Raw genomic sequence first — 13,213 nt, 5'->3', positions numbered from 1 at the left:
AAAGTTATAGAAAGGATGAGTATAAATACCGTTAAATTAACAAAATCGTGCAGGTTTAAACTTTCAGTTGCCTAAGTTTGCATGTCTTATTTAAATTCTAAAGTTCGTACAGATCACTTCTTTAACATGTAAAATTGTACATCACTGTAAATACATGCATATCTAACCATATGAAAAATATAAAATCCATTAGAAACGGAATATGAGTTTATTTTATCAGAAACATATGTATGCTTATGTGAGTACGAAAGGCCTAAATGAAGACTTGTCAAATTTAAGACTTCCACTGATGACTCTTCGTGTAATTCAATTTTTGTTTTTACGTGTTTCCTAGTATCAAAAATTTACATTATAAATATTGATTAATCTATGGTTAAGTATTGAAATTTCCAACCTCTAAATGAAAAATTGTAATTTTATTATATTCGAGTGCAGTACGAGTAAACGACAAAAATGTTATACATATAATTTTATACGACGTCTGGCTTGATACTGTAGTCTGCATTCCATAATTTTATTTTATCAATACTTAAGTAGTAAAGTTTTATTGTGTATTACATATCTCCAAATCAAATTATCGGTATTCTTTTGTCAAATGTTTTTTTCCTTTATGACCATAATGATATCTCAATTATAAAAGCAACATATCGGATGCACCATAAAACCCGTCAAAAATGAATAAGTGTTTTTTCATTCTACCAGTAAGATTTAAAAGTAATATCATTTTATTGAACATTAATCTTCTTTAAAAGTAGGTGGGAGGTCTAAATTATTATCGATAGAATGTTTTGACGATATGTCAAAATGTAGTTTATATATTAGGTATTTTTCAAATATAGTATAAAAAGTATGGGTCATGGGTGTTTTTTTCTAATTGTAGCGTGTGTAAAATTGATAGATTTGTATAGATTATACTTGAAAACCCCAATGTTTTGTTACAGCAAGGTTTAAAATTTGAGTAATGTATTGAACCTTATTCGTACTTGATGTAGAAGAAGAAGTTCGTTATTAAAATGTATATCAGATTTTAATTGTTGTGCAAAAGTAGGTTATACTAGGTTTGTTCATAAATATGATAAACATTATGGTTCGCGGTTTTTTTCCAAGCTACAGGTTGTTTAAAAATGTCAAATTTTGTACAGATAATCTGAGATTATTATTTAGTAGTCTCAGAGATAATATATGGTACTCAAATTTTGTGTGATTGAAATGAAATTTAACCACAAAAAGTATATATGAAGTTAGTTGTAATTGTGTTTTTTCTGAAAGTAAACAAAAGGAAAATTTAGATCAAAAGATTAATTTCTTGCTTCAGAACAATTAAATATTAATATGAGTAATACTTTCGTTTATAAAAATTACATTATCTTAGTTATTTCCCCAAAGTTTGAAATCGAAATGACCTGAAGAAAATAATCAATATTTGTAAAAAAAGAAAAAAACCAACAGTAGTAAACAAATAATATTCCTCAAAAAAGTCTATCAAATGAATACATTTTTCAATCAGAATTTGCACAATTGATTGAAGATCAACTTTGTCTTTCTGCTATTTTACAATCTTAGCTCAGAATTCACCTGGAAAGTTGTATGAGATGATTTACAAATAAAAACAGAGTATCTTTATGAGTTTTTTTTATAAACAGCTAGTTGAGTTCTTTATTTTTTTCGTTGATATTGTAGAAGAGTTCTCCCTATTGGTCATTTTATCAGGTATACAGAATAAAATAGCATGTATGTTTCATATTGTTATCTTGATAATGATGCTGATCATTCTTTCCACACATTTTTTGTTTTTATTTCACTCTACTTTAATCTCGAGAAGTAAATGAAAGTAGCACTTTATAAATCTGGTGCGTACGAATCGTCATCGTGATTTGATCAGAAACACTCACAAAAGCATTATCATTTGTCTTTAGTTTTGGACAGACACTTATCATAGGATATAATTTTTAAACGAGCTTTAATACATCGCATAAGACTTGTTTTGTTTAAAAGTTAAATTTACACTTGATAAATTTAGAGCGTCTGCAACGCGTTTCCTGATTTTCCTTTATCGGTAACGTTCATACTTAAATATTTATTTAAAAGCCAGGGTATGTAATTATGTTAGCAGTTTTATTACCGAAATCTTTTTTTTTTCAAAATATTAAAAATTTTCCACCTGCAAGAATAAATTACCTTAGCTGTATTTTGCAAACCTTTCGGAATTTTAAATGCAACAAGTTTTAGACGAAACATGCGTCTGGCGTACAAAATAGTAGTCCTGGTATTTATGATAAATGTATTTTTAAAGAAAAACATACAAATCTAAGGTATGTCTACCGAGGCTCATGACGACTAAGGAGAGAACGAACTAAGTAATAAGTAAGTATCCTTAATTATTTTTTTCCTGATAGAAGTTTATTCGAGAAAGATACTAGTTTGCACCAATCGCTTTTCATTTTGCAAGTTGTCACGTATAAACAAGAATTTCTAACTTGGATATTTAGATAAGAAAAGGGCAAAATTTAACAGAAAAATATCTGAAATATGAATGATTGGTATGTTAATTTTACAGAACAAATAGGCAAATATGAAATATGATGTCATGAACTAGTGTTAATTTGTGCATTCATTTCCTCCACAAACAAATTAAGATAGTCCATTTAGCGGTTGTAAAATTCTTCGTTCAAGCTGCGGTGCTAATTTCAACAGCTGGTTATAAATTTCTTTCCCTCTCACGAGAAATAACTGATAATTACTTTAAATGTCAGACACGTACCTCTGAAAGATTATTGAACATTTGTTACAGGATAACAAGCAAGGATATGAAATTGGTAAAGGAACATAATTTACACATTGTCAATGATGTATTTCCTGCTTTGGGCAATACATGTCGCTGATTCTGCTGTCGCAAGATGAGCATAGTTATTTGTTAACAAAAAACAAAAACAGAACAAAACAAAACAAAAACGATTAAATACAAAAAATGAAATGAAACAATTCGAATGCATTGCTAATAAATTATCGAATTCTGTGTTCATCGTTGAAATACCTATTTATATTTCTTTATATTAGGATGTTGTTTTTTCTAAATTGATTAATTGGCTATGTAAACCAAACAGTCTTCCTTAGTTACAAAATTCCGATGAGTAAATACTGTGGCAAAATAAGTTATAGAAAAGCTGAGAGAAAAAAACAGAACTCTGTCAATAGTTTTAAACTTTTCAATGTTTATTTAGTTTCAGGAAGAAAAGAAATCATTGTTACTTTACCATATTTACCAATTTTAATTTTTGTTTACATAATTTATACAATTCGTGGAAGAAAGGATTTCATTCTTTACCGTCTTGCCATACGGTTATATGTTATTGATTACTTTAAAGAAACATTAAGGTATATCTTGAAAAGTAAACGTATTGATAGCGACAATGGAATGGAGAACTGAATTCTTACTATTCCTCTGTTTAATTGGTAAGTAACTTATACATGAATGTAAGAAGATGTGGTATGAGTGCCAATGAGACACCTCTTCATCCAAGTCACAATTTGTAAAAAGTAAGTCGTTATAGGTCCGATCTTCAACACGGAGCCTTGATGATCTATTTTCAAATTTAAAGCACTGTAAATTTAGAAATTTATGCGTGCTACGATTGATACTAACCTGTAACTATTTTTCCAATATGTTAGATATAATTAATGTGATTGCAAAAATTTGCAAAGAAACCATTACCGAAATCATGAATACACGTTTTTATCATTGCGAACCTGCTGCATCCCATATTTTGCATTAATAAAAACATTGCAATAATTTCTGAATTAACTCTTGACTACTATTATTATTTGCAGTCAACATTTATATAGCCCAGTTTGTTTTATGTCAGGTTGCTATGTCATCGGTGTATTACAGTTATCATCTTCTTTATTCATATTACTATTACATATTCTCTACACATAAGTTTATCTACACTTTAGTTTGCCCTATTAGTTTGACCATAATAGTTTGCATGGCTGTGTTGACATGTGGTCCTTTTTAAAAAAAAATATTCGAGCATCACTGGTGAGTATTTTGTAAACAAAACGCGCGTCTGGTTACAATCCTGACATCTATGATGAACTTATTTACATATTTCATATTATTTGAAAAAAAAAAATAGCCATAGTTTATTTAGAGTGCTGCTTCTACTTTTTTTACCGTTATCACTTGACCATATGTTTAGAAATACGATTACTAATGGTATATACGTTTATATGATATATTATGAATTATACAGTAAAGATAAAAGAAATTAGGAAATAGTTATGGTGTCAAATAAATTACTAACATGTGGACGGTAAAAGATTTTATAAATATTACAGGTTGTTGGATTGTGACGACAGATGGTGCATCGTCCTGTACTTGTGGATGTTTTAACTTAAATTATAATTTCGATGACCTTGACCCGGAAACACAAGAAAAAATCCTGGAAATGAAGAAAAATTTGACTGTATCTACAAAAGATACATCAAGTTATAAAAGATCGTTAGTTTCTTCTAGTGATTCAAGGTCTTCAGCTAAAGCTGTCGGTTCGGTTGGGCTGGTTATACTAATAGTTATTGGAGTTTTTATGTTACTTGCTGACTTTACTAGACTTTTCATTAAACCAAATGACTATCAAAACATGGAATAAATTGTTAGTTAAAACCCTTGTAAGATAGTTTTTTTATTGTATCACACATCTTTGTGATTGATTGAATTGTATGTGCATCGTTATTTTTAAATACAGGACCTTTTCATTGAACTACTTCAATAATATTTTTTATATTTGTAACTTTATATTGAAAATAAAATTCGTTCAATACTCTTGAGTATACTAAACTCAAATTTAAAATAAAAAAACGCAAAAGTATACATCTAAGTTTAACCAGAATTTGCTGGTAACCTCTTTGTAAGTCATTTAACGAACAATAGACATACAAGCCCTGGAATATACTATAAAAATGGAGATACATACTCCATGTATACAGACGCTGTCGGAATATTAGTGCATAATAATTGAAATTTCTCAATCTCAAAAATCCGCTCTGTTGTCGTAATGTTTTGTTTACCTAACCCTCATTGTCAATTTCTAAGTGAAAGTCTCAATGTATGAGACAGACATAATTGTTCCTGTGGTATCCTTCAACTCAAGTTTGATATTAGTTCAACATATCCACCTCATTTGAAATATTTAGTGAGAGGGTATAATTTCATTCTTCGCGAGCTGCTTCTGAATATGAATAAAGTTCATGCGAATTGTATGTTTAAAAATATGTTGCAAAACGCAACAAATATATTGTAAAATAAAAGTAGGACATCTTGCTGATGTTAGTTTCAAGGGGATTTTTGTACGAAACAAGATATTTGTATCTACATTGGTCATTTTTGTTCATGCAAAATTTTTATTAATTATTTCTAAATTTATTTTAATTTGTAAGGAACACAAATGTAAATGTTAGATAAGTCATACGTTTGGACTTTTAAAACAGGAAGCATACTTATATTGTGTGTTTGTAATATATCTTTTGAATTTGTTAGTTTTCACCTTTGATTTAAAATGCTCCTGTAGTAAGCAGATTTCTGAAGATCAGTAGGCAAACTTTGAACGCTGGTAATCAAATGTTGTTAACTTGAAAAGAGGTTTCTTGAAGCATTTGGCAATATCAGCAACATGATATTGATTATAATGACACTTATGTTATTGTGGTGGTATCTAGTACATTGAATGATCAAGTTATTCATCGTTGGGTGAAATTCAAAAGGCACAAGGGCAAACCTATGACATTGAAAATGGAGACGGGGAGTATGTTTTAGAGACAACCACCCGAACAGAGCGAAAAAGAGCATACGGCTATCAATGGACCTTCAACACAGCAAGAAAAGCCAGCACCCGGAGACTGGCTTCAGCTGCCCCCTAAACAAAAATGTGTACTAGGTCAGCGAAAATAGACTTCACAATAATAAACCCTGAAGCATATAAATAAACCAAAAATTTAAAAAGCATACAAGACTCACAAATCCCAGAGACTTCTGACTTTGGACAGGCATGATAAAAATGTAATTGATTGTTTTGGTTTTCCCCTTAATCGTAGTGTAGGTTGTGTTTTAACGCGAATTATCAATAAACGATTCCTTTATAAAGCAGATAATGTGATATGGTTCACAGATAAAAATAGATAGTGTTCTGGGCTTTGATTGCCTTAACAACAACACATTTGCCATGCAGGTAGGACTCGTCCTTAGCATTTGGGTGTACTAGTAAAGTATTTACATATAGGTGTAGCATAATTGTTTATAAACGTCAGGAGGCTATAGTTCAGTGGGTGGCGTTTGTTCATGTCTGTCAAATACGTTTTTCGTAAATTGTTTGTTATAAATTAAACCGTTAGTTTTTTCATCTGAATTGATTATGTTTTATGCCTTTTGTAGCCGTTCACATTGTATGCGTTTTTCTCATTGTTAAAAGCCGTACGGTTTCCTATAATTGCTTACATCCAACTCACTTGAACTTCGGCGAATAGTTGTCTCCTTGCCAATCTTACAACATCTCCTCAGTGTTTCTTTCATTTGAAGCGAACTTGTCCCTTTATTTGCTGACATTCTAGATCAAACTGTTTAGCTGTTAAAGTTAAAACGATTTCCAGTTTTATCGGGATCAATTCTACAGGTTTTACACAAATTGTTTGACAGTTGTGTGACCAAAGTAGTTTTATTTGTTCATGTTTTCCTTGGATAAACAAACAGTTTCGCATACGTGAATGTCAACATCAAACAGTCAACAATGGCTTTACAAACTAGAAAAATATATTTATGCATGAAAATGATTATGGGATTTAACAAACACTTTCATCTTTCGAAAATTCTCAGTTGATAAAATCAAGAATTATTATTATCAATTTCCAACTGCCTTCTCTTGGGTTAATGAAATTATAGTTATCGTGGTATATTGGGACTGGGGCCTAATACCGCAGTCCCACTAGGCCACGATCACACTACGATCTGTGAAAAAAATGCAAATTTTGATGATCGTAGTACGATCGTGTAGATCGCGGTAAGGTCGTATCACGGTCGTGGTGAGGTCTTCAAGATCGTGATGGGCGTGGCCAACGTTGAACATGTTCAAAATAATCGTGGTGCGGTCGCGGCGAAATCAAGTCGTAGTAGAAGCATAGTGAGAGTGCACTAAGGTCGTGGTATGATCGCAAAGGTCGCTGTGCAATCGTAGTATGATCGTAGCGAAAGCGTGATTCTTTTCGGAGAGACTGCGCTACGATCTCACAGTGATGTTAAAACTACCATCACGTTCTCAACCCGATACAACTACGCTTCCACTACGACTATACCACGTTTACACCACGCTGTTTAAGACCATTCTACGATTCTATCACGCCCTTGTCGTCCTCATCACGCCCTTCTTATGACCTGACTACGTTCATACTACGACCATCATTCTATGTCATTTTCACATAAAATATATTAAATCTCTCCAGGTTTTCTTTGTCTGTATGTAATTAGGATTTCTTGTCCATTTTCACTTAACGACTCAACCATGCTTCTCGTTTTGATATAAATTAGATAGTTGGTTTTACCGTTTGAATGGTTTAACACTAGTCATTGGCACTTTATAGCTTGCTGTTTGGTGTGAGCCAAGGCTCTGTGTTGAAGGCCGTACCTTGTCCTATAATGGTTTACTTTTATAAGTTGTTACATGGATGGAAAGTTGTCTCATTGGCACTCATACCACATATTCCTATATATATTGACACATCTGTGTCATCTCTGCTATCGTTCACTAAAATATCGTCATTTGAGCTAGATGAACCAGCAATAAGTTGTAGTTGGAGTGGTCGGTCCGACAACTCTGCTTGTTCAGGATTCGTTACTATGAGAGCTCCATCTGCCTCTACATCAACCCCTAATACCACGCCCACGTGTTCTAGTAGATTTTGGTGGCATGACTGGATTGTTTCCGCGAAATTTACGTTAATCAGAAGTACAAGGAATGGTATTGATATGGAACATGATGTTGGCGTTATTGCTGAGAACGTAGTAACATCGCGGTATTAGAGTAGTATAATCATGGTAAGAACGTGCTATAATCGCAGTAGAAGCGTGGTAAGATCGTGTCGCAGTCGGATAACCCGTGGTATGTTCGTAGTGAGAACGTGATGAGCGTAGAAAGATCTTGATAAGCGTAGTGAGGTCGCAGAATAAGCGCGGTGAGAACGTAGCGGGATCTTTGTAGAAGCACGACCTCACCACGATCTGAATTTATTTAAGATGGCGGTGAGCGTGGTGCGATCGTGGCCCAGTGGAACTGGGGCTTAACGTTTCTACTTATTTATACACCCAAACTTTCAAATATTTCTGTTTTAGCGTTTCTGACGATATAACTCCAGATATGTCATAACATAAAAAAAGGTTTGATTTTCATTAACTAGAATTATTTCTAGATGACTGTTAGTTCCAAGATATATCATCAGATAAGAAGTCAGTATTACGGTACTGACATGAGTTATCATACTAGTATATAATTTCTAATTTCCCGTTGATGTATTACAAAATTATAAAGAAACTAATGTAAAGTTGACCTGAGCTGAATTTGGCAAGGCTTTTAGATTTATTTTGTTGCTTACGCTTCAATTGTTTGTATGTATTATTCATTCTTGATTTCAGATTTCAGGTGTGAACGTTCCTGGTGAAGGAAAAACCGCAAAAGGACCTCGGACGCAAGACATTTATTTAGTATTATTTTCATTTCAGAGGTAGTTGTTCTCATATTTACTAAACATGTTAGGCCAAATTGTTTGTTATGTGTGGACGTCAGAAATAAGTATCCGGTGTTATTGGAACTATATTCACAGTTTTCACAGGAAATGTTTGACAGTTGTGTGACCAACAGGAAATGTTTGACAGTTGTGTGACCAATGTAGTTTTATTCTTGAATTAACAAATATTATTGCATACTTGACATATATATATATATAAATAAGTATGTAATAGTTGTTTCGCAAACTTGAAACATACTTATATATAAAAAAAAAACGATAATAGGTATTCTTAAAATTATTGGGCAGTACAACACCACTATCATCCAACTCTTCCGGATAATACGTGCAAACTCGTCTCTATATAGTTTCATTTTCTATAACAGAATATATTTAATTACGACTATAAAAGGCCGTTCTTGATTCTCCGTTTTACGTTTATAAATTAAAGTTAAGAAGCTTAGTCTTCAACTCCACCAGACAAAATTGACCTTGTATGGAGTTTTAATCCTTTTAGCTCTTCACGTATTGGTTCTCGGCAGTATGTTCAGAAAATTCTTGATTATTACGAAAAAATGTCATCAATGCATGTTATCCTCAATTATCAATTGCACGCGTACTTTATTTTGTATCAATTATTAGGCTGACCTCAATATTTAAAACTAGACTGATGAAATCCAATTGAATGAAATGTCATTAGAATTAGTACTTTGATTCTTAGTAGGTTAAACACCTTCAACCAAATAGAATTATTATACACGTTTTGTTTTAATATCAGCTCTTTTTTTCAAATTGTTACGGACAACTGTAATTTATATGATATTCTAATTTAAGTTTAATGAACATTATCATGTTAGTAGTCTATTGGCCTTGTATTGCAGTAAAAGTAGGTCACAGCTGGCTGTTATATGTAACTAGTCATTCAAATAGTAGCTAAATCCTAGGACTGATGAATAATAACAGATGCAAATGATGTATAAGTCCAATGGCCATAATCAAATCAAATATATCATACGAACTAACAAGTAATCTATACTTACTGATGGAAAAATAATCAGATTCATTTTTAGGGTGGTACTGATAACTTTTATCCATATTTGTTTGTTTGTTTGGTTGGTTTTTTGTTGTTGTTTTTTGTTGTTGTTTTTTTTTTTTTGCTTTGCCGTTCATGAACAAAAATTACTAACGTTCAAGTTCAACCTTTCGGGTCTATTTCGCGGCAATTTAGTTTCGCGATTTTCTAATTAACTTGATGTAGTTAAATAAGGAAAGATCCAAGTTTTACATATTCGCGTCGTTTTAAATTCGCGTTATTTTTCTACTCGCGAAAGTCGCGAAAATTAGTTAGTTTACAGCATTCGAGACAAGAGTCAACATTCTGACGAATGGAGAGAAGGAAATAACAGTCAACGGCTGATAATGAGACACTACAATGAGACCTAAAGCCTGTGCAATGTGAACACAATAATAAAATGGGTTAAACATAGGGGGAAAGTAAAATCACACCAATTCCGAACATCAGAGGAAAATTCAAAATGCAAAGTACCTAATCAAATGGTAAAATCAAAAGATCAAACGGATGGATAACAACTGTCATATTCTTGAATTGGTATAGGCAATTTCTGATGTAAAAAATGATGGATTAAACCTGTTTTGAAAGCTAGCTAAACCTCTCAGTAATACGGCAATCTCAAAAAAATTCTTTATATTTACTGTGTGTGAACAAATCAAACAGACATATTAGGTAAAAATATCAAAATAGGGGTACAACGGTCAACATTGTGTTATATGTGTATGATTTGCAGAAGTGAAAAAATTAAAACTATAAAAATGTGTTGTAAAAAATAATTAAAAAATCAGTATTTCACATGAAAGGAATGTATCTCCGTCATGCAAAGCTCTAATTTTTCGCAGCGTATGTCTATTCTTTTTATTCTATTTGATTTTTCAGCTTTTGAACGTTCATATTGGGTTTTTATATTCAAATATGTCGGTCGCGAGCGTCGCTGAAGAGACATGAATGTTTGAATGCCCATCTGTAGCAGTGAAGTTGTAACCATTAACATTACAGTGTCACCTGCCGAATCCGAAACCTGAGTATTCCAACATTCTGCTTCAACCGACACATTTTCATGATCCCATAAATATGCCTATCCTTGCAGACAAAAACCTGAGTGTTCTGACACCCTGCTTAATCCGACATTCTTTTTCTGCCCCCCCAGTGTGTCGGAAAACACAGGTTACACTGTATTACTAAATTTGGTGGCTATATGTGCTGGTTGTCTTTTAATCCCCGCGGATATTACCAGCCTTATAGCCAGATTCTGTACCGATTTGAAAATACTAATATTGGTTTTTTTTTAATTTAATTCGCTGTTATTAAAATTTTGGACATCATTTTAGATAAAGGAATAATTCCCCCTAATGCAAAGCTCTGGTTCCTTTCCGGATATGGGTATACTTAAGATCCGTTTTGGGATTGATCATATATTTTGACATTTGGCATCACGGGAGAAACATTTATTATCGGAATGCACATCTTGTGCAGTAAAAGTGGAACCCTTTAAATGTCATTCATTTGTCAAACCAGGTATGACGTAGTACAATTGAGACAAATGTCATTTAATTAGCACAATGATCGTAAGTAGGTTATCCGCCTTTAATCAAACTTATTAATTACACACGTTTTTCTTCAAATGTTAGCTCGTCATTAACAATTTGGATACAAAACTGTTTTAATTGTCATGAAGTTCATATTTAAGTTTAATGATCGTAATTAGGTTAGTAGTCCAACGGTTTTCTTTTGATTAAAAGTATCTCAAACTGTTATATAGGTCAAATGTAATATGTAACTACTCGTGATATCAAATACTGTGGGTTCATTTGTTTTCGTGGGTATCAATTTTGGTGAACAGTTATAAACTTGCATATTCGTGGATATTTTACTTAATTGTTTTGCCAATCACTGTGTACAAAGCCTATTTAAAATATGTTATTTGTCGAACATTTGACTTCGTGGTACACCTGTACCCATGAAACCCACAAAAATTGATATCCAACGAATAATCATGAATCCATAGCACCTGTCTTTTCGATCTCGGCATCACTTATTATATATTTTTTGTCGAAGTGCGTATCTGTTGCAGTAAAATTATAATCATTAATGTTCAACCTCGGTAGTCAGAACCTCGATATTGGTATATTGCTTTATTAATGTGTTGTTTTACAATTCTGGATGTCATTTTGTATAGAGGAATGCAGCTCATCTATGCACATGTCCAATTAGTTGTCTTGATTTGTCTATCTTCCATTTTGGTTTAATCAGCTATTCAACTTTGAAGATTTGATTTGGATTTTCAAATATTTCAGCATCGGATTCATTTAATAGACATTTTTTGTCGAAGTGCGCATCTGGTGCAGTAAATAACATACCATTTATTATAAAACTAGCACTATGTCGTTACCTCTGCGGGTAGACTAGTTAAACCCAGATAGCGCAATTCAAGGATGCGTCAATTGTGTGAGCAACCAGCCTTATTCGATATAAAAGTACCTTGCAACCATTCATATCATACATATATATTTTAAACACAGCGAGAAAAATCCTGCTTTCGGAGGTGGCCTCCAATTGGCCCTAAATAAAAATGTGTAGTAGTTCAGTGAAATTGAAGTCATACTAAACTCGTATACATATACATAAACTGGAATCAAAAATAATAAACAAAATTACCAAAGACCAAAAGCTTCTGACTTTGAACAAATGCAAAAGTCCGGCGGGGTTAAACATGTTTTGTAAGATCTCAACCCTTTCCCTATACATGCTATACATCTAGCCAATGTAGAACAATCAAATACACAGCAAATTTACTTACTATATGTTTGTCGAAGTACGAATATGGTACAGTAAAATTATTATCTTTAATGTTAATACAGTTAACTCTCGTTGTCTCGAACTCGGTTGACTCGAAATTTCGGATGAGTCAAAGTTTTCACGTGGTCTCGAACTTTGTTCCATATAAATGTATGTAATTCGACTCCTGTACTTGGTAAGAAACCTTTTTTGCTTGACTGCTAATCCCCGATAGACAGAAGCTTGATATTAGCTATAGTCTGCAAATACTGATTTTTTTTTATCGGAGTGTTTTTTAAATTCGTTCGTCACTGATGATTTTTTTGTAGACGAAACGCGCGTCTGGCGTATATACAAAATTTAGTCCTTGTATCTATGATGAGTTTATTTGTGGAGTCATTTTAGCTTTATGCATGTATCTCCACCATGCGTTTGCCCAATAAATTGTACAGTTTTGTCAATGCTTATTTTGATTTAATCCGCTGCTGTTTCGGGTTTTGATTTTCAAATATGTCGGTTTCGGAATCCCTTGATAGACATTGTTTGTCGTTGTTTGGATCTGGTCAGTAAATTACATACCATTAATGTTAAAACTAG

The sequence above is a fragment of the Mytilus edulis genome, chromosome 10 (genome assembly GCF_963676685.1).
Source record: "Mytilus edulis chromosome 10, xbMytEdul2.2, whole genome shotgun sequence".
Classification (NCBI taxonomy): domain Eukaryota; kingdom Metazoa; phylum Mollusca; class Bivalvia; order Mytilida; family Mytilidae; genus Mytilus; species Mytilus edulis.
The sequence above is the reverse complement of the archived record's forward strand: the minus strand, read 5'-3'. Positions refer to the sequence as shown.